The 23,790-nt window shown below is 37.8% G+C and overlaps 1 long non-coding RNA gene across 4 annotated transcripts in view; it reads right to left on the reverse strand.

Annotated features, from left to right (window-relative positions):
- The window catches only part of LOC147826392 (uncharacterized), a 115,999-nt gene that overhangs the window by 23,084 nt on the left and 69,125 nt on the right, over nt 1–23,790 (reverse strand). For all 4 annotated transcript variants that reach the window (XR_015439517.1, XR_015439515.1, XR_015439516.1 and 1 more), the window contains 2 exons: nt 11,040–11,156; nt 7,270–7,377 (listed from right to left, as the gene is read on the reverse strand). This is a non-coding gene — a long non-coding RNA (uncharacterized LOC147826392). The remainder of the gene's footprint in view (nt 1–7,269; nt 7,378–11,039; nt 11,157–23,790) is intronic.

The following is a 23,790-nucleotide window of genomic DNA, read 5'->3' on the forward strand; positions in this document are numbered from 1 at the left end:
ATAGTGTCTACTGACATTCCATCATCCAAAGGATATTATGTGACCAAACTCAAAGTCAAAGGATAGCAAAGTACACCCTATTTATAAATATAGCAGGTATATTAGTTTGCTAGTGCTATCATAATACAATACCAGAGACTGACTAGCTTAAACAATAGAAATTTATCTTCTTGCAGCTCCAGAGGCTGGAAATCCAAGATCAAGGTGTAAGCAGCTTTATTTCCCATAACACCTTTTATTTTGGATTCCAGAAGGGTGTTTTCATGCTGTGTCCTCAAACAGCCTTTTCTCTGTGCATGCATATCCCTGGTGTCTCTTCCTCCTTTTGTAAGAAAAGTCACATTGGAATAGAGCCTGTGGAAGTTAGAATGGAGTTTCAACTTCAGTGACTTTGGGATATGTCCTGGAAATTTGTGGAGCACACTTCTAGTTGTGTCTGGGTGGGTCTTGGAGGCACGGTCTTCGAGTCTGTCTGGTCCCTCACCCCTTCTGCTCTGGCACTCTTTCCTTGCTCTGCTTCCTACCTTCCATGAACTTCGCTTTGCTCTACCACACTGTTCAGCCATGATGTCTCTACCTTGGAGCCAGCTGATCATGGACTGAAACCATGAGCAATTAAACTTCTCTTGCATTAGGTTGTGAGTGTTGGGTATTGTGTCTCAATGATGAGAAAACTTACTAGTATAGAGCCTCACATTCATGAACATTTTAATCTCAATTGTCTGTTTAAAGGTCCTGCCTCCAAATATAATCACATTAGGAGTTAGATCTTCTAAACTTAAAATTTCAGGGAACATATTTAATTAATATTATAGTATTAATGAGTTTTTCTGAACAATTAAGCTTGGTCTCATTTTCTACAACTTGGATCTAACATGGTTTCAAATTCTGACTCTACCACTAAATAGCTGTGCAACCATAGAAAGATTAGCTTTATTTCCCTACTTATAAAATTAGAATTACAATAGTAACTAATTCATACATTTTTCAAAACTTAAATGAAACAATTCATTAAAAGCTTGTAGCCCAGATTTTGCAGAAAGCAGTTGCTCAGGAGATATTGCTGGTGTTGAGGCTCCTCACAGTAAAAGAGCCTTACATCAATGGGGGAGGATGCATAGGCTGTGACATCAGCCACGTGCCTTCCCTTTCCAGACCTGGATTCACTCCTGTAGCAAATTCTATTCTCCCAAATCCATCTTTCCTCAATCTGTTTCTGCAATATGGTGATTCTTTTTAAAAATACACTTAACATTTCTCTGCCAATAAATTAGAGGTCAGAAAGCAGAGAGTATACACTACTTGCCTTTCTAGACATTTTGCAGATGGCTGCTGCCTTAAAGTCATGCCATGGCTGCTGAGGCCTCAGCTGAGCACTTGACTTTCGTGTGCTATGTGGAAAGCCTGTGAGCTCAAAGGAAAACAATGCAAGTGTTAAGCGGGTTGAAAGGCTCTTTTGAGAGTTCTTTTTGGAGGTATGAACATACAGTTCAAGAGAACTTTCAGAAATTTGCAGTCATTCCTCAGAATCAGGTTGATTATTTCACATGCCATGTGAAGGAGACCAGGAGACAACTGCTTTGAGGGCCTTTTAATGCCTTTTTAAAGGAGTTGCTCATTTGTTTGACCTTCTCAGAATCAAAAATTACTCTCAATTATTGTGTTTAGTGGTCGTTAAACTCTCAAATCCCACTTAAAAGCACACAAGTGGTGTGCCTAGGGAGCACAGAGAAAGAACCAGCATGTATTTTTCCCTGTTCTGTATACGGCAATTCAATGATTACAACAAGGCTCACAGTTCTGCAGATCAGCACAGCATAACTGGGTTCTCTTCTCAGGATCTTAAAGAGAAACCATTAAGGTGTCAAGTGGGCTAAGCTTCTTTCCAGAGGCTCAGGGAAAGAATCTACCTCAGCATACTCAGGTTGTCAGCAACATTTAATTTCTTGCTGTTCTAGATTTAGATTCCTGCTTCTTTGCTAGCTACCAGCTGAGAGCTGCTCTCAACTCCCAGATGACATGTCCCTTCCTCATCCATTATAAAAGCCAGCAGCAGATAATCTGTCTCACACCTCAAATCTGTGGCTTCCTCAGTCTCTGACATCTAGACACAGATGTGAAGTGGTCATGTAATTAGGTCAAGCCAACCTGAACAACCTCTTTTTTAATTAACCCTAAATCAATTGATTACTTAAGTAATCAATACTCAAGTATGAAATCAACTGATTAATTACATAGTATTAATTGCATATGAAAATCCTTTTTCCAATGTAACATAAAAATCACAGGAGTACTATCCCATCAGTTTCCCAAGATTCCACTCCCATCCAAGGGCAGGAAATTATTCAAGGGAGAAAGTTATTGATGGTGACTTTATGATTGTGCATCCATTGATCCTTTCTAAAAACAAGAGGGAAAGGGAACCCCAGAAGGTGGAAGATAAGGGTGAAAGAAAGATAGGTAGAGATTGTCTTTTAGAGGTCAAGGATTTTGCAAAGCAGGAATTCAAGCAAAATGGATTCCCAAATTGCTCATGAAAGTGACTTTGATGGAGACACAGAGAGAGGGCTCTAAACTCTGCCAGGCCCAGAGAGCAAGAATCCAGAGTAGGACCATAACAGCGGTCAGCTACCTAAGAACTTCTTTGTAATCTCTTCTTCCCTCCACTCTCTATCCAGTGTCACTCTGGAGAAGGCAAAACATCTTTTACCAAGCTGGGGAAAGAGGCTAATACTGGGATAAGACAGACACATAAAGTTATATAACCTCTTTCCTAAAGGTAGGTAGATGAGAATTGCTGCCTTCGCTAAGTGGGGGAAGTCTTAGATTTAAATGAAGATTGAAGTATTGATTCTTCTAGGGAGGGAGGGATTTTTATAGAATTACACCTGTTTTTTTTTTTCTTTTAACAGTACCCATAGAGTTTCCAAGACTGAACAGAAAGTCCTGAGATTGGGTGCTTTTATCCAATGGTTAGGAAAAGCATTTTCTTAATGAATAAAGTCTAACAGGACAATAGGAAGCAAGAAAAAGAAGGGAGGAAAGAGAAAGTAGGAAGAAGAAGATAATAAAGTAGAAAAGGAGGATGAAAAAGAAGAGGAGGACTAGCAGCAGCAGCAGAAACTGCTGTATCTTGATCATATCCCAAGTATAATGGTTGCTTAAATTATTGATTACATGCATATGAGGCAACTGAGACCAAAAAAGTGAAATGATTTGCCTAAAATAAACAACTAATATGCTAATAAGTGACTGAGCTATGATTGGAAATCAAGTCTTCTTAACTCTAAAATGTATTCTTTTACTTCATTACCATTTCAAGTAGGAATTTTGACTATAGTAATATCATGAAGCTTAATGATAGAAACCCAAACAGTTGCTGTATAAGCCCACTCCCACTGTGAGTAGGTTTTTATTGTATCCTTTTCCTGTGCATGTGTCCAGTTCAGGGTGTAGGATCCAACATGACTTCTTACTGCAACATCTCAGTACGTTACAAAAGCCTTAACTGTTCTTCCTAGATAAAACTCCAGAGATTCGGGCTTTGCTTTCCAAGGATAGGAATTAAGGAGTCTATTCTAAAAAGAATCTAGTAGCTCTGTATGATGAATCGGTGTGTTGTTAATGACTGGGTATGTAGAGTGAAGATAGTTAACATGAGATGAAACTGTCTTAGTCCTACTGGGATAAAAAATATACAACAATCTAGTTTCCATCTTCCAAGCAGGACAGCTGTTGCTTTCCTGGAGCAGCCATGTTTCAACACATTGAGAGAGGAAGGAGGAGAACATGCACTCTTTGTTGCCAGTGTCTTCTCCTTCCATTCTAAGAACAAATTTCCATGAGGCAGGAAATGAGTGTGAGAAAGGAAAGTAACAAGTGCCAACCCATGCCAGTAGGAATCAAGGAACTAGGTCTGTGTCCAGGACACTGTGCCATTAAATGGAGCTCAGTGAGTGTAAGCATTAACTGTAGTGTCAACTTGCATAAGAAACACCTAGCGAATTGGGTTAGCAGAGTTCTGGGTATATCTGGAAGATCCACCCTGGGTGTGAGTGGCACCAATCAATAGACTTGTAGCCTGAATGGAATAAAAGGGAAAGAAGAAATAGATCTCACTTCTTCAGAACTCCAGCCTTCACAATCATCTCTAGGATGTCCATCTCTAATTTTCCAGCTCAGACTCTTCAGCTTCCCGATATGGACTTGCACAAGACACTGCGGTGAGCTCCAGGTCTTTCATCTTTGACTAGACATCTGGCTCTCCAGTGTATAGACAGCCTTTCTGCATTTTTCCATATCTGACTCTGCAGGTGGCCACTGTAAGCCTACCTTCTAAATCAGATAGATAGATGATAGATAGATAGATAGATAATAGATAGATGATAGATAGATAGATATGTATATATGATATTAAATTTGTTCCTCTAGTGCACCCTAAGTGATACAATGAGGAAATGGAAGAGTTAGGTTACAGAGCACGGCAGAGCAGAAGGAACAGTAACATGGGAGCTAGACAGCTTGTAACATGCAACTGTAGGGTTTTGGATATGCTTCACAAGCTTAATGAATCTCTTTTGCACATCTGAAAAATAGCCATGTGGCTCCCTGAAAATGTTCTGTAGGATGAAATGGGATAATATTCATAAAACATTCAACAGTTAATTGGCTTAATATTTGGCTGTGTCCCCAAACCACACTCCGTCTTTTGGCCATTTTCTAGGAAAGAGGAATTTTTAGAGAACTTCTCAAGATTTACACAGAAAATAAGATTGAGTATAACCAGTCACACAGACTAAGCCTCCTCCATCCATGAACTCAGTAAGTCTAGCTGGAAAAATGTCAGTGACAAGATTGTGCTCTAAACCTGCCATAGGTGGGCAGGTGTCTCACAGGGGTAGGGTGCACCTGTCTACTCAAGATCAAGGAGATAGATCTCTTGCAAATGGGAAGGCATCCAGAAGACAGAGGGCAAGGAGATGAGGAAGTATGAACTAAAATATGCCATGAACAGAAGCCTAATGAACTCAATTAATATAAACATATACGTCATAAATATGAGCTAAGAATTATAATGACAACAAGAATTAAAATGGGGAAAGGGGAAGGAGATGGATGGGATGGAAAAGGGGATTACAAAACAAGCTGTATTACATACATATACCTGCTCTCCAAGATGAATGTAAAGATGAATGCTCTCCAAGATTTCATGTACTGCAAAAATGTATTAATAAAAAAAATTAGAGTAGAGGTGCTAATGAGGGAATATGAAGCGATAGTAATTTAATTTTAACCTTGAACACAAAAACTGAGTGTTCTGCTAATATTATTCCACAGCAGAAAACATAAGAAGGGAGAGAAAACAAGTAGGAAGCACAAGACACAAATTAGCAGCCAACCTCTCTGCAGCTGACTTTGGGACCCATGTGGGCTGATAAAGCAGTAGTCACATAAGGATTCTCTAACTCTATTGTCAACCAAGATGAGGGTGTGCCACTGGGCTTTGAAAACTAGCTGTGCTGAAACTGGCCCCACAAGAATTATCCTGAGTTACTGCAACCTTGCTAGGTGTTAAGAATGCCCATATAATTAGTAAACATCACTATCCACAAAGACCTCACAAATAACAGGAAAAGCAAATACTATATTAAGCAAAGTAATTAATGCCAACTTTTTGAACACAGGTAACACTTTTATGGTTTAATACAAGTTTGAATCTTGCTTACATCACATGCAAAAGTACATCAAGTAAACTTCCTGCATCCTGTAATTTTACAGTCTGAGATACATGATCTGCAAGGTCAAAAAGAGATGACTGGAGAATTGTATGTGGTAATTTCAAGATCTAAGCTTGGAAGTGATACATCTCTTCTCCCAACAAGTCATAGGCCAAAACCCAATCACATGGTCCTAACGTAACTGCTAGGGAATCTGAGAAATACACAAAAACACAAAGATATATACTGTTTGGACAATCTCTGACAAACAAATAATAGCAATGCAGTGAGTAGAGTACACATTTAATTAATGACATAAGTTTGGTGATAGTACAATAGCAAATTTTTCTTGGGCCAGTCTAGAAAGTTTTCCTGGGAAAGGAGACATATTGGTGCTGGAAAGAGAGCAAGAGTAAGATAAATGAAGGACAGAAGAGAGGCAATTTCAGGCAGAGACACAGACACATGAAATAACATGACAAATATAGGTAGTTAACCAACTTGGTATGTCTAGAACACTGTATGCACAGAAAATATATGGAATAGAAACTGCAGATATCGGTGAGACCTAATTCTGAGATTAGGAGGAACATTTCAGACATCCAGTGAATGTATGCTTGAACCTAGAGTCTTTATCATTCAACCAGAGAAAGTCCATACATGAAGGTGTGGTCAAATGTGTGAATCAGGTCCTTGCAGAACTTCAGTCAATAAGCAAGGTCTTCTATCTTTCCTCTTTCAATAACAACAATGTCAGTACAAAAATAATGATGCAATTTACAACTGCTTTCTTTCATAACATCACGCAAAAGGAGAGTAGAGTAGGTTTGAGTGTCAGACAGAACTGGATTCAAATGCTTATTCCACCACTGTTATATGGGGCATGTTACTCTCTAGGTCATATTTTTTCTAAAATGAGAATAAAAATGCTTCTCATAGATAAATAGTATGCAGATGAAGGAAATGTTGCTTATAGAGCTACAAAAATAACATTGCAGAGTAGGCCTTCTAAATATATAGGTTGAGAGCACCTAATCTGAACATCCAAAATCTGAAATATTCCAAGCCATTAAACATCATGAGTACCAACATGATGCCGCAAGCAGAAAATTCTACACTTGGCTTTAAGGGAATGGGCCACAGTCAACATTTAGCAATAAAACACTGTGTGAAGTTACTTTCAAACTATGTTCATAATATGTATATGAAACATAAAAAAATTCATGTTCAGACATGGGTCTCATTCCCAAGATATCTCAATTATGCTGTATATATAAACAAACATTATACAATCTGCATTATCTGAAATCAGAAGCATTTCTGGTTCTAAGTATTTTGGATAAAGAACCTATTGTTTGCATTTCCTCTGCCACATCCACTTTTTTCTCTCATTTACTCATACTATGGCACCTCCTGTATTTTTGATGGATTTAAATTGCTTGCAGGATGCTCTTCCTTTTCACTAGGGTGCCCTGAATTCTGTGTGGCTGAAGTAAAGCTGTCTACTTCCTTAATTCCATGCTGCAACACAGTCACTGGGCAAAGTACTTACATGTTCCTGAAATCAGGGGTCGCTCAATTTCTTCTTGAAGACAGCCTGACATTGGAGTCTAGAAGTCTTCTCAGATCCATTATCAGGTTGCATATTGACAATCTCCCTCTGAAATAGACAGTATGGTTCCCATCTTACAAACAAAGAAAACCACAAAGAGATTTCAAATGCAAAGCCAAATGTATTCCATTTACTTCAATAAAATTGCCTAACAATCTCCTTAGTATAAAAGGGAAGTGGCTGGGCATCCCTGATTCTTGTCTTGAAAGATAATAAGAAAAGATAGTGGTATTCTTTCCAGGAAATGAGATGCCTCTAAAATCAAAATTTGTCTAACTAGTTTTTCCAGTGAAGTAGATATTCTAAGAATGCTAAGCAATAAACACCTGACACCAGAGATAAAAGGTAGAAGATTTGCTAACATTGTTACATTTGTCTTGAAATGAACTAAAATAAATTGGGCACAGAACCACCAAGTATATAACAGGACCTTATCGTGAGTATATTAAAAAAAGTGGCTCTTCTTTTTCTGGTTAATAACTTTTTCATATAAAGTTTGATATATAAGATGTGTAACCAGACACACAAATGTTTATGTACATAAATGTGTCCATTTATACACATATATAACCCAATTAATACAAACCAGCTTGTTTACATTTTTTCTTTATTTTGGCTTAGGACTATAGCAAGAAAGTGGGAAGGAAGACACTTTGGATAATATGACTTTCCCTTCTCCCTCAAAGAGAGTAGAACTAGATTGAAAAAGTGAAATGAGGCCAGGAGTATACAGCGTGGCCAACACACTGAGTTAAGGAGCCATTGTGTTGCACTTTTTTCTCCTGTTAACTCCAGCAACAAAAGTATCAGGGTCCACCCATGTTATTTCAACCCACCTGTATAGTGTTCTCATAGGTGCCCCTCTGGTCCTGGTAGTGTGCACACTCTAGTCCCAGAACAGCCCAGAAGCACCAGACTTAGCTTCCTGGAAGCTGCCCTAAACACTGACATGTGACAGAGTGGTTGGGTAATCACCTCAGCTTCTGCACCTCCCAGACAACAAGATATGAGGTATGCTCTGTATAGTCTCTTATTAGGTTCCCATCAGGATAGAGCCCTGATGCCATGGTAGTGATCTGCTTGTCAATGCACACTTTATTGGTTATTACTCCCCATCCATGTCTTACTTTCCACTCTTTTACTGAGCTGCCTGAGAGCACTGCCCAAATAAACTACTTACCAAATCCCTATTTCAGAATGTGCACATAGGGAACTGAAACTACAAAAGTTTCCTACAGTATTTTCAAAGCCTCTAAACCAGATCTCTGGACTCTGAAGTCACCGTCTCTCCCACTGAAGAGAGAGTGATCCCTCCTCTTTGCTGTGAAGATTTAACTTCTCTTTCTCCTACTGATCTATGGCAAGAATTCAGTCATGTCTAGTGTAGTGCTGGGACATAGCAGGTGTTCAATAAATCACTAGTGAACCATCTGATCCTTTCTCTCTCTTCCCTCCAGATGCACATCCCTACATGTTCCACTTGATTCTGTAGCCTTGAAGTCTTGTTAAGAAGTTCCTTAGAAACTTGTAGAGGTGTTGGGCCTGGGGTCTAGAAACTCCAGGGAAGCTCATTAATTGGATCTGGCAATAAGCTTTTCTGTAACTGCAGATACACAGGTGGGCAAATGGACAGGCTTCGGGCCACTGGCACCCTGTGGCCAGATGGCTCATGACTAAGAGAAGTTTTTTTTGTTCTGGAGCAAAAGGATTTGCTGCATGTCACTCCCTCCCACCTCCACTATCCCTTTTCCTTTCTGGCTTCTCCTCTCATAACCTCTCTTCTTCCCTTGTGGGTCCTTCTTCCCTTAATATCTCTGTATATTTTGAAAGAAAATATTCCTCTGCTTGCTCAGGATGAGGTGGTCCTGCAGCTCAACTGTCAGACAGCCACACTACATGTTGTGCCAACACATCCAGTAAGCAGGAATGGTCCTTGGAATATCTCTTAAAGGGCGTCTCCAGAGTCAGGGAGTGATGGAAAGCCCACTGCCATGCAGCTTCAGTGTGTAGTCCTCTCCTACATTGTCTGAATCACCCTCTGACCCATTTCCTACTACCCCTCTCCTTCCCAAGGCAGAACTCCCAAATTCAAGCTGACACTGTACAGTAATGGGCTCCTTAAGAAAAGGGAAGGTCTTTTCATTCATGTCCCTCTATTTATCATATTTCTAGTTACACATAAGACATATTTGTGCATTGAATATATGAATAAGAAGAGCTTTCTATATCAAAAGGTCATAAGCCTTAAAATGTATACATCTTTTGGAGTGGGGAATGGTGATAATAAATTCATTAAAAACAGTGTTTTAAGTATAAAAAAGACACTCCTACATGAAGAGAAGAAATTCAAAAGGGAGAAACTTGAGGACAATAAAAACATGGTTTGCTTAATTCACACTTTTGTTCTAAGAAGAGGGCATGAAAATAGAATCCACTTGAATGATGCTGAGAAAGCAAGATGACATCCTCTCTCTGTGGAGCAGTTCTTCCTATTGTAATAAGATTAAGAACTCTAAAGTCAGACAGAATTTGATTGCAACCTACCTTTTTTGAGGTTGTTCATGAAAGACATTGAAAATGCTAAGATAAAAAAAAGAAAATGCTAAGATACTGTAGCTAAGGAGCCTTGGGAAACAAGTTCAGGCCTGTGAGCATTTCTGATTGGCAAGCAGTCACACTTTGTGGTTTATTTCAAGCCTCTTTGAGCCCAGTGGAGAAATAAATAGAAGGTCATTGTCATAATAATTACCTTCCAGATGAAGCTTCAATAGTGAGGACAGTGATGGTTTCTATTTGTTGATGCAACTTAGAAAATTGCCTAGAAAAATTCCTGGCAGGTATTACATCTCATTATACTAATTCATACATTTCAGGAATTTGATCAACTGATAACTCTAGGTAGAGATGTTTAATGAGATTCAGAGTAAAAACCATAAAGAAAACATACCAACTAGAGAAGAATGTTGACATTCCAGCACACCTGGTGGATACTGAGCCTGGCAAAGCTGGATCCAAGCATCTGAGAGTTCCAGATTTGGCAGTGCTCTAGTATCTTTGTTTGAGCTCAAGCCTGGGTGACTTGGAAACCATGTTTCATGTAAACTTTCATCCAAGTTCTCCTAATCTACTGTCTGAAGCCAGAACTCTCACCATTCTCCATCTGTTTCTTTTCAATATTTCAAAATGGGAAAAGATCCTCTTTGTTTAGAAAGGTGGGAAGAGTGGGTGCTTACTCACCATATGCCACACTAGGTGCTGTACAAAAATTATTCCATTTAGTCTTCACAACATCCCTAAGTACTTAGGTATGTAAAGCAATCTACTTGAGTCAGAGTTGTGTCAGGAGAATAGAATCCATCTAGGTATTTTAGCAGAAAATGATTTAATACAGATTGTTAAATGAAGGTAGGGGGTTAAGACCAGTGAAAACTACTGCTGGCTTTGAAGAAATTTTTTCTTTAATTTTTTTTCATAAGTGCGTGTTTGCTGTACATAATAATTACATTCATCATATGGAATTGGCACAACATAACACATCTTAATTCTGTTTTCATCTCCTGCCCCCTCCTAAGAAATCAGAGAACACTTGGCTCACAGAAAGTCCCTTCAATGATCTCATGTGCATCCCACATTGAAGTAGAGATTCAGTTCATCTGGGAGCTACTGCAAACATCAAGCCTATTATATGTCCACAAGAATGCTGTACTCACCTCATCCAAAGGACAATAAATGCTTCTCCTTATGTTTTCCAACTCTGCATGAGTATTTCACATTGGCAGAATCCAAAGCAGAGCCCTGATGACATGTAGCTTTCAGTGTTCTAGCCCCTATCAAACAAGGAAAAACAGAAACAAAAGCAGAGAGATACTACAATGTTCATCCTATGATGGAAGCAAGTGAACTTCTAAGAAGCTAAACAAGTTTTTCCAAGTTTCCTCTGCTAGTTAAGAGAACAATGTCTTAGTCCATCTATGCTTTATAACAGAATACCTAGGTAATTATACCCAGAACATAATTATAAAGAATAAAGTTTTATTTTTCACAATTTCAGAGAAGTCCAACAGCAATATGCTGGCAGGTTTGGTATCTGGTAAGGGCCAAGTCTCTTCTTCAAAGATTGTGCCTTGAATACTGACTGTATCATTCAGAGAGGAGAACAGTTCTCCTCACACGTCAGGAGAATGGAAGAGAACCAACTCACTCGCATAAGCCCTTTATATAGCAGCAGTAACCCAATCTTGTGGACAGAGCTTTCACGGCCTATGTATACCTCCCAAACTGCTCCACTTCCCAACACTGATGCATTGGCAATTAAGTTTCAACATAAGCCTTGGAAGTAATGAAAACATTCAAACCAGAGCAGATGGAGTTATCAATAAGCCTAGTCTCTCTATCTCTAGAACCCAAGAAAGTGGATGAAATTTTGATTGACCTGGAGGTACAATTTTCCAACTATAACCAGAGAGGACATTTCTGTGCTTGAATTGCTGCTCAGTTACCAACACTGTCAACCTGGGGCAGAAAATTAAGGTAGGTTTCCTTGTCAATCATGTAAGAGTCTATGAGATGTTTGTCCATAATAATTAGGAAGAGTTTAAGGCAATAATGTTAAATTCTGAGCAACGTTTCAAATGTAATCAAGAGGAGGAAAATTAAAGCCATAACTAAATACTCTTTTACATCCACCAGACTAGCAATACATGAAGTGTTAGCAAGGATCTAAAGACACGTCAGCTCTGAGACACTGCTGGTGGGCATATGTATTGTATGACCACATAGGAAAACAATTTGTCTTTATCTCTCAAATGTGTTCACAATCTATGATAAAGGCATTCTGCTCACAAGAATATATCCTACAGAAATTCTCACATTTGCACATCATAAGATAGAACACATATAGGAATATTTATAATAGCATTATCCATAATATTTAATAACATTTAAAGTAAACCTAATAACCATTAGCAGGATGAATAGAATGTACCACATGATGAACATTTATATACTGGTAGAATTACCACAATGAGATATAAGTAGATGTATGAACTTAAAATGTTTATTGCTGAGAGGAAAAAGTCACTAAATAGTATGAGTCCATTCATACAAAAGGCGAAAGCAGACAAAACTAACACTATTTGGAATGCATACTTGTAAAACCTATAAAAGCAAGGTAAATGTTAATTAAACATGGAAATAAATAGTTATTTTAGGTAGCCAAGAGTGGAATACAACCAGAGAGGGGACTCAGAGCAGAATGTCTGTGGTCTTGATGATGGTTTCTTTCTAAGTGGGATGGTGAGTTCAAGAATGTTTATTGCATTATTATTCCTTTCACTCTTCTTATATACATTCTTTATGTTTATATTTTATAAACAAAGAATATTATTGTCATTCTGGAGATTTTTAATTTTTCTTCCTTATTAGTATATGTTTGCAACACATAATATTTACATTCATCTTGGAAAATTGCTACATATAAATCTTGATTACTTTTACTTCCCCTTCCCCTACCTGCCCTCCTGTATTCTCCTATTCCTAGGTCCCATTCCTATCCACAAAGTATATCTCCTAGTTTCCTATCATCTACCTTTTATTTTGTACTTTAAATTATTTATATTTTGGGTTTCTTATATCCAGAAAACCATGCAATATTTAACCTTCTGTGTCTGATTTATTACATTTAGCATTATGGTGTCAAGATTTTCTATCAGTCTCTGCCTTTCTTCACCTTCACCAAACTACAGTTTGGTACTGGGGACTGTCTTAGTCACTTTCCCATCTCTGGGACAAAACACTTGTCACCTATAATTTAAAGGAAAAATGGCTGAAACTTTCAGTGGGTTTAGTTCATGGTCACCATTGGAGACCATCAATGTATAGCCTATCCATCTCATGTTGGCTTTTTAAATGCTGCACACTCTGAGACAATATAAAGTCTACTACAGGTACATGAACCCATCAAAAGAATTCCTCCTGATCACCTCACTTTTCAGCTCCACAATGTGGAATAATAAATCTGATTAGTTAAGAGCATGAATTTTTGGAACCTGGATTTTAATCCCAGCCCTGCCACTCACTCGTTGCATGACCTTGGGAACAAACATTATACACTCTCCATGTTTACCAGGCAGTTAAGTGGTACTTATGATACTATCTTTATGAAGATACAATGAGTTGGTGCATGTGAAACACTAAGAAGAGTGACTGATAAGTAGAGATTGTCACTTAATTGTCGCATTTTACTATTTCTTCTTACTTTTTCTCTTGCCAAACTACTTTATCACCCCTATCATTCTTGCTTGATACTATGGCTCAGTAATTACTGTATACTTGGTCTCAAAGTTCAACAACCATCTCCTGGAGGCCAAATCCAACTCACTGACCAATGGTCTGTTCCTGTAAATAAAACTTTATTGGAACACATTCATGTCCATTCAATTCTATATTCACTATGACTGATTTCATGACACAACAACAGATTTGAATAGTTGTGACAGAGACCATATGACTATATGGCCCCTTACAAAAAATGTTGCTGGCTCCTTCTTTAAAACTGTGGTTGAATTCCATTCTTCTGGCTTCGATCTTAGCCCCCTCCCATAGTCTTCTCACTGCATGCATAATACCAGATGGCTGCATTTCAATCTCAGACAGGGTGACTGATGAATCCAAAATAATCTTTTATTTTGGGGGTGAAGAAACCATGAAATCAAGTCCAGACTTTATTGGCCATTTCCCATCATGGGTAGAAGAATGGACACATTGAATGCTGAAGCTATTATTACCTCAATGCCTAAGACAGCAGCCTCGGTTAGGGTTAGGGTTAGGATTAGACTGTAGCACTAAGGTCTCACCACCTCCCATTAGCAATTTCCAGTGGGAGACTGTGTGATTACCTCACTTGGAAATAGAACATATGAAAACATAATAAACATACTGTCTGTATGTACCTATAATCACATACAAAGATAAGTATTAACTGTCAGGTTGCCCTCACCAGTAAGTGATCTTTTAAATCTTTAATATTACCTGCTTTATCCTTTAAATAAAACAAAGTCATCAAAGTAATAATTGTGAAGTCATATTATTCTTGAAATGGATCTTACAATGAAACAAGTTGGAGTGAAATAAGTAAGCATCTAATGTAATCCCAATTCTGCTGACTTAGTTCCCATGATCTCACCCTGCCAAGACACCACACCTACTTCACAGTTCTAAATGAGAAATCCTCCTGTGAGGGTGAAACATAACACAAAGACAAAGACTAAAGAAAAAGGAACTAGAAATAATGCAAAGAAAAGAAGTTTCAGCAAATCACCCATTTCTACCCAGGGAAAGAGAGCAAGAGTGCCTTCTTTTGTGTGCTATTTTGGTCACATGTGATTAATTGCCTGCCATGCTGTCAGGAGAACTCCAGTTCCATCAAGTTGGCATATTGGCACCTCTATGCATCAAAGCAGGGCACATTTCTGTGCAAAATCTGCCAAGGAGATGTACTGTGTGTGCCTGTGTGTGTGTAACACATGACCTGTCACTTATATTCCTTGACTCCAAAATACTGCTGAAATTCCTCTCCCTACACATACTCCCAGAGTGTGTGTGTGTGTGTGTGTGTGTGTGTGTGTGTGCGCGTACGTGCACGTTTTCTCATTTCATTCAGCAAGCAGGTATGAAAGTTGTTATACTGCCTACATAGTTACAGAAAAGGATCTGGTAAGTGTTTAATGAGGGGGAGGCGTGATGAAAAGGATAGGATGGTTAAATCGGGTAAGTTAGAAAAGAATAAGATAATGAATGTGTTGCTATGGGAACCAGGTCATATCTATAATCTAACACTGCTCTATCTATAACACTCTATATTCTGAGAAATGGGAAAATCCTTTTCTTTTTATTCATGAATATTATCTTTATAGAGATATTAACAGTCTGGTCAGAGTACTTCATTTCCCCACCTATTAGTGAAGCAATACATAAATGAGATATAAAACATGCCCTCTGGAATAGAAGAATACAAAAACTCTTTGTGAATCCTAAGAAGACTCTGTGATTTGCTTTTATTCCTTATTAAATAGACTGTCACATTTCACTTTGCTTCCCATAAACATCCTATCTTCCAAGCCTGCTAGTGGATAAAACATATTCACTGGAAACACCCAAGAAACTGATATATATCTGTAAAATTTGGCTTCATAACCAAATTAACTCCAAGTGTCTGTTTACAAAAAGCTCTTCAAGTAATCATCCCTGAAAGTTTCTGTGCTGCCTGATTGCCCAGGGTGAAATTTCCAACTCCTCTTTTGGCATTTGGAACTTAAAGTGATCTGTAAATACGTGTTAACATGCTGAAATATAAATAAAATTAAAATTCAGATTCAAATATATAAATCTAAATGAAAGATCAGAATAGAAGCAAGGGGAGACCAATATGCATTTGTGGCCATTAATTGTCCTAGTTGTGCCAGTTAAATCAATCATTTGACTTGCATGCTTCCAGTAGAAAAAAAAAAGGAGATGAGAGAAGCCTGAAGAAAAATACAGAAATAAGTAAAATACAGCATTCTTTGAAGTAAGCTTTTTATTCCCTCACCTAGAATGCAGATCTCCTTTGGGTTTGATGATGATTGTGATACACAGATTGACAACCACTTAAGAAAATGGATGGCAAAGTAAAGACTCTCCAACCAATGTCCAGATGGCAGTGTTATTGCTAAGGAAATGGGGCAAAACACTGAGGTGCTCCTAATTAACATAGCGCAGTGTGTCATCCCAGAGACCTTGGGCCCATTTATAGTCTAGAAAGGGCAAAGAATATTAATACTAACCAAACTTTTATCACTTTTCTGCACTTTTCAACTTCCTCTGCAGTTAATTTTTAGTCAAATGACTAAGTTCTAACCAAAGAAATGTGGGTAAATGATGTACTCTTAAGAAATCCAAAGTGGCCTTCCCACCATTCCCGGCCCAGAGGAAAGGGCTTTTGGGCTGCCATCTGTCCCACCACTCCCGGCCCAGAGGTAGGGGCTTCTGAGCTGCCATCTCACTGCTCCTGGACTACAGGAAGAGGCTTCCCAGACACCATCCGTACTGCTGCTCCTGGCCCCTGTCCCACCTACCCAGCTCAGAGGAGGTGAGCCGTGCGGATAACAAGAGCACCCCTTGCCCCCAGTCTAAATGAGAAAACACATAAACAAGTCTCAAAACCAGACTTCCAGATCACCTACAGCAACCCCAAAGGGAAATGAGATGGAACGCTCGGATACTCAACCACCTGGACCCACTGAACTGGCAACAAAAGGGGATCTGGAAAAAATGAAATCAGAAACAATTTCTCAGATAACAGGAGAGATTCTGCTCCTAGTGCAAGACATGATTAACAAATGTAGAGAGGAGCTGAGGAACATGATGGAATCCCAACATAGGAAAAATGTGGAATCCATAAAACACATGCAAATAGATTTCCAGGAGATGAAAAAGTCCATTGAAAGTCTACACAGCAGAATGAGCCAATGTGAGGACAGAATTTCAGATACAGAAGAAAAGATTGCAATTAATGACAAGGAAAAGAAAAATTGCTTCAAAATTATAAGGGACATGAGAAATCAATCCAGCAGCTGATAGATGATGCAAAGAAGAATAACATAAGACTGATTGGAGTCAATGAAGAAGCAGGAGAGAGTGCAGATGACATAAAAAAACTCTTCACAGAAGTAATGGCAGAAAACTTCCCAAGTAGGGGAAAAGAACTTGACATACAGATAAGTGAGGCATATAGGACTCCAAATAGCCTTGATCAAAAACAAAACTACACATAGGCATAGAATTCTTAAGATTCCAGAAACTCAACAGAAGAACAAAGTTCTACAAGCAGTTAGAGAAAAGAAACAAATCAAAAACAAAGGAAAGCCCATCAGAATCATAGCAGACTTCTCAACACAAACCCTCAAGGCAAGAAGAGCTTGGAGTGACATACTCCAAGCCCTAAAAGAAAACAGCCTCCAACCCAGATTGATGTACCCTGCAAAACTATCTTTCAAAATGGATGGAGAAATAAGATACTTTCATGACAAAGAGCACCTTAGGAACTTTGTGAATACCAAACCAGCACTCCAAAAAATTTTAGACAATATCCTAGGAACAGACATTGAGGATCACAACCCCAGGAAGCAAAGCAGAATGAACCCATCTGGCATGACAAGAAATTAAATGGAAAGGGGGAGAACCCAACAAGAAGAAAAAGTCATGGCAATGACAACTCAATACGTTTCAGTTATAACCATCAATGTTAATGGTCTCAATTCACCAATCAAAAGAAATAGACTGGCAGAATGGGTCAAGAAGCAAAATCCAACAATATGCTGCATACAAGAAACACACTTCGTTCAAAAGGAAACTCATAGACTGAAAGTTAAAGGGTGGAAAACAATACTCAATGAGACAGGAACCCAAAAAAAAAGCAGGAGTAGCTATCCTCTTGGCAGATCAAGTAGATTTAAAACCAACACTGATTAAGAGAGACAAAGAAGGACACTACATCCTTGGAAAGGGAAGAATCCAAGAGGAAGATATGACAATCATAAATATCTATGCACCAAACACTAGTGCACCCAACTATATAAAACAAATACTAACAGACATGAAAAGTCATATATGCACTAATACAATTGTAGTGGGGGACCTCCACATCCCACTGTCACAGATAGATCAACTAGACTAAAAATAAGTAATGAAATACTAGAACTCAATAAAACTCTTGAACAAACGAACTTAACAGATGTTTACAAAGTCTTCCAACCCATAAAATCAGAATACACATTCTCCTCAGCTGCACATGGGTCATTCTCAAAAATAGACCACATACTCACATACAGAACATGTTTATGTAAGAGCAAAGGAAATAAAGTTATCCCCTGTATATTATCAGACAACAGGGCGATGAAATTGGAGATCCATAGCAAAAGAAACTGGAAAAATTTCATGAACACGTGGAAATTGAACAACACACTTCTGAATAACAAATAGGTCACAGAGGAAATTAAAGAAGAAATCAGACAGTTCCTTCAATTAAATGACAATGACAATACAACATATCGGAATCTATGGGACACAATGAAAGCAGTCTTACGAGGGAAATTCATAGCAGTGAATATGCATATTAGGAAAACAGAACGAGCCCAATTAATCAACCTCATGCTGAACCTCAAGCTTCTAGAAAAAGAAGAGCAGGACAAACCCAAAACTCATACAAGGGAGGAAATTATAAAGATCAGAGGAGAAGTCAATGCAATGGAGACTAAGAGAATGATACAAAAAATCAATGGAGCCAAGAGTTGGTTCTTTGAAAGAATAAACAAAATTGACAAACCCTTAGCCAACCTCATCAGAAAAAGGAAAGAAAAGGTCCAAATCCATGTAATTAAGAATGAAAAGGGTGAAATGACAACAGACCCAGCAGAAATTCAGAGGATTATCAATACCTACTTCCAGAACCTATACACCAATAAGATAGACAACACAGAAGAAATGGACAGATTCCTAGATACAAATGAATTACTAAAGTTGAACGAAGAAGACCTAAAACTTCAAAACAACCCAATATCAACCAATGAAACTGAAAATGTAATTAAAAACTTATCAACTAAGAAAAGCCCGGGCCCTGATGGCTTCACTGCTGAATTCTACAAGACATTTAGAGAGGAACTACTGCCACCACTGTTTAAACTCTTCAGTGAAATTGAAAGGGAAGCAATACTCCCAAATTCATTTCTGGAAGCAAGCATACCTTGATCCCCAAAGCAGAGAAAGACCCAACCGAAAAAGAGAACTATAGGCCAATCTCACTAATGAACATAGATGCAAAAATTCTTACTAAGATACTGGCAAATAGAATGCAGAAGATCATCAAGAAGATCATACACCCTGATCAAGTGGGATTCATCCTATGGATGCAGGGATGCTTCAACATAAGCAAATCAATCAATGTAATAATACACTGTATAAATAGAGTCAAGGACAAAAACCATATGATGATCTCCATAGATGCAGAAAAAGCATTTGACAAAATCCAACATGCATTTAAGATAAAAAATCCCTACAAAAAATTGGAATAGATGGTCTCTACCTCAAACTGATAGAAGCCATCTATGAAAAACCAACAGCCAATATCATACTAAATGGTCAAAAACTGAAATCCTTCATACTAAAATCAGGAACAAGACAAGGATGTCCACTATCACCATTCTTGTTCAATATAGTTCTGGAAACATTAGCCACAGCAATTGGACAAGAGAAAGAAATAAAAGTAATAAAGATAGTAAATGAAGAAGTAAAATTGTCTTTATTTGCAGATGACATGATACTGTATATAGAAGACCCCAAGAACTCCACCAAATGTCTTCTAGACTTAATAACCAAATTCAGTCAAGTAGCTGGTTACAAGGTCAACACACAAAAATCAATAGCTTTCCTCTACAAGAATGACAGAGTCACTGAGAGAGAAATAGGACAAATAATTCCTTTCACAATAGCATCCAAAAAACTGAAATACCTAGGAATCAACCTAACAAAAGAAATCAAAGACCTCTTCTCTGAAAACTATAGCACTCTGAAAAGAGAGATTGAAGATGACATCAGCAAATGGAAAGACATCCTTTGCTCCTGGGTAGGAAGGATTAATATAGTGAAAATGGCCATACTTTCAAAACTGCTATATAGTTTCAATGCAATCTCAATTGAGATCCCAGCAGTATACTTCACGGACCTTGAGAAAACAATCCAAAAATTCATTTGGAACAAGAAGAGACCCAGAATAGCAAAAGCAAATCTAGGTAACAGAGACATGGCAGGGAGTATCACAATCCCCAACCTGAAACTCTACTACAAAGCTACTGTGATAAAAACAGCATGGTACTGGCAAAGAAACAGACCTGAGGACCAGTAGAACCCATTAGAAAATGCAGAAACAAGGCCAGACACACTCAGCCATCTCATCTTCGATAAAGGAGTCAAACACCCTCACTGGAGGAAAGATAGCCTCTTTAATAAATGGTGCTGGAAAAATTGGGCTTCAACTTGCCAAAGATTATAACTAGACCTATATCTCTCACCATGCACTAAACTAAAATCAAAATGGATTGAAGATCTAAATATTAAAATAGAAACTCTGAACCAGTTGGAACAAAGGTTAGGTAGAACTCTTGAAGACATCGGTGTAGGAAAAGATTTTATGAACAAAACCTCAGTTGCCCGTGAACTAGCACAATCAACAAGTGGGATCTCTTCTTATTAAAAAGCTTCTGCACAGCAAGAGAAACCACCAGCAGTGTGAAGAGACAACCCACAATGTGGGAAAAAAATCTTCACCTGCTTTTCCTCAGACAAAGGTCTACTATCTCGAATGTATAAAGAACTTTAAAAGATCAGACCTCCCAAATGTAAAGACCCAATCTGAAACTGGGCATCTGAAATGAACAGACATTTCTCTGACAAAGAAGTAGAAATAGCAAATAAATACATGAAAAAATGTTCAACATCACTGATCATTCAAGAGATGCAAATGAAAACAATGCTGATTCCACCTCACTCCAGAATGAATGGCTGATATCATGAAATCAACCAATAACAAATGCTGGCGGGGCTGTGGGGAAAGAGGAACCCTGCTCCACTGCTGGTGGGAGTGAGGACTGGTGTAACCACTGTGGAAATCAATATGAAGATACCTCAAAGAACTAGGACTGGAAGTCCCATTTGACCCCACTATTCCATTGATGGGGATATTCCTCAAAGAATTAAAAGAAACATACCACAGTGATGTATATGCATCCATGTTCATAGCAGCACAGTTTGTGATAGCTAAAACTTGGAAACAGCCCAAATGCCCATCAACTTTAGACTGGATAAAGAAAATGGTTTTTTTTTTATAAAATGGAGTACTACTCAGCCATAAATAATGAGAAATTAGAAACATTTATAGCTAAGTGGATGCACATTGAGGTGATACTCAAGTGAACTAAATAGGACACAGATGAATAAATATCGAATAGGTTCTCTGGTGTGAGAAACTGAAGGTGTAAGTAAGGACTAAAATGTATAATAGGTAATGTGAAAGAGGAAGAAAAGGGGCAAAGGGGAACGAAGTAGGAGGGGTAGGGGAAAGGACAGAAGGGAATGGGATTAATATGAGAAAATGGAAAAATAGGAACAAAATCTTTGTAAATAGGGAGGACTGGAGGGGTTGAAGGGAGGGCTGGGCAAGGGTGAAAAATAAGAACTAAGAGAGATTATGTAAAGGTGCAAATTTCCAATGATGAATGTCATTATATTGTATACCTAAAATGTACCAATGATTAGAATGAATAATCAATAATGCAAAATAGGGAGAAAAGGTCCAAAGGGGTAGGGGTAGTGGGAGGGGCAGGGGAAAGGAAAGAAGGGAAAGGACAAATGCTGAGAAATGGAAAAAATGGAAATAAAGTCTTTGTAAATAGGGAAGGGTGGATGGGGTGAAGGGAGGGCTAGGAATGGGGAAAAAATAAGAACCAAGATGCATCATGTAAAGGTAAAAGTTCCCAATGAGAAATGTAATTGTGTTGTATTCCTAAAATGTACCAATAAAAGAATTTGAGGACAAAAAAAAAAAAAGAAATCCAAGGTGACTCCAGCTTGCTTTCTTCCCTTGCTATGGCAAATGTAGAGGCCTACATCCAGCTGTGATAGGAGCAAGGCATAAACTAATTAGCTAAGCCACTGAGATTTCAAAGTTTACCTAGTGTGAGAGTAAGATGACTAATAACTGGCCTTCACTACATTCTGTTACTTTTAATTCATGTTTTATTAATTTTATTATGGATCCTATAGATTTGTGGCTTGAATACTTTTATAAAAATATAGACTTACATGTTCATAAGATGAACTTTCTTTGGGTATTTCTGTTTAAAAACACAATTCATTCTCTCTGTCTCTCTGTTTCTATCTCTGTCTGTCTCTCTCTCCCTCACACACACACACACACACACACACACACACACACATATACACACACTGCCCCCTCATTTCATGTCTTCTTAACATGGAAAGATATAAACATAATTAGAAAGATAGCTAAATGGTGATGCAGAATATAGATAAACAGGCAGACAGACTAATACTTAAATATTATTCTAAAATGTTCAGGTAAGGGTGTTTTCCACAACAAAGGCCATGCCTGGGGAAGTTGTTTATTTGTTATGTTTTTGTTTGTGCTGCTGAGGATTTAACTAAGAGCCTTGTGCATGCTGCTGAAGTGCTCTAGCACTGAGCTATATCCCCAGCTACTTTTTTAAAAAATTTTGAGATAAGGTCTTTAATTTGCCAAGGCTGGCCTCACACTCATGCTCCTTCTCAGCCTCCTAAGGAGCTGGGATTACAGACTTGCACCACCAACCTTGCCCCACTCCTGTTAATTTACAAATGCTAGCATTGTATATTGAAAAGGAGGTTGATATTAGGAGTTAGAGAGTAATATGAGATGTTTTAACTCAAATACTTCTACCAGGAGTCTGCATCTGAGTCCCACTCTCTAGGGTCCCAACTTGATTATTTCTCATCCCCTCCTTCAAATTTAACAACAGCAATTACAGCTCCACTAGTAGTATAAGAAATGGGTCATTGTTGTTTCTTAACTGTTTCCTGAGAAACTGTGCTAACTTTTCTAAAGATTGCTAATTTCCTTTAAGAATATTTATCTGTTTATTGACTTGTAAGATATTTTTGTAAATTTGTGGTATTAATTTTGTACTTTCTATATTTGAAAATATGTTTCCAGTTTTCTTTTTAAATTTAATTTGTGGTAATTTTCCTTTATTTCCTTTTCCCTTATTATTTTCATCTTAATTGCGAAGTCTCTGCCTTCTCCAAACTAACATAAATATGCACTTACACATTCTGTGTATGCTAATAGCTTTATTTTTTCATCCTTACATCCTTGCCTACTCTAAAGTTATCATAAAGATACTGGGCTAAATTTTCATAGTTTTTCAATAATATTAATGCATACCTATACTTTATCCTATTAATTTGAATGATATTCTTATTATACTTTGGGTCCATTATGGTATAACAGAAAGCAATCTTGACTTGTAGTAAGAATGACTCTAGTTTTCATTTAAAGTATAATGCTTAGTATTTGGTCAGATTTACTTTTACTACATACAGGAATCTATCTTCTAGCCCCATTTTACTTATAATTTACTTTAATCAAGTATAGTTATACATTTTTCCCTTACTAAAATAATGATTTATCATAATATAAATTTTTATTAATGATCCATCATTAAATTCCTGGAGTAAAATACACTTAATCATAGCACATTATTTCTTTATTATACTAGATTTCATGCAGTCATCATTTGTTCAAAATTTTATATTTCCATTTCCAAGAGAAATTTGGCCTATAGTTCTCTGTCATTATTTAGTTAAAGGAGAAAG

The sequence above is a fragment of the Heterocephalus glaber genome, unplaced genomic scaffold (assembly GCF_053883595.1).
Source record: "Heterocephalus glaber isolate CG9 unplaced genomic scaffold, H.glaber_assembly_v1.0 deba00001472, whole genome shotgun sequence".
Lineage (NCBI taxonomy): Eukaryota > Metazoa > Chordata > Mammalia > Rodentia > Bathyergidae > Heterocephalus > Heterocephalus glaber.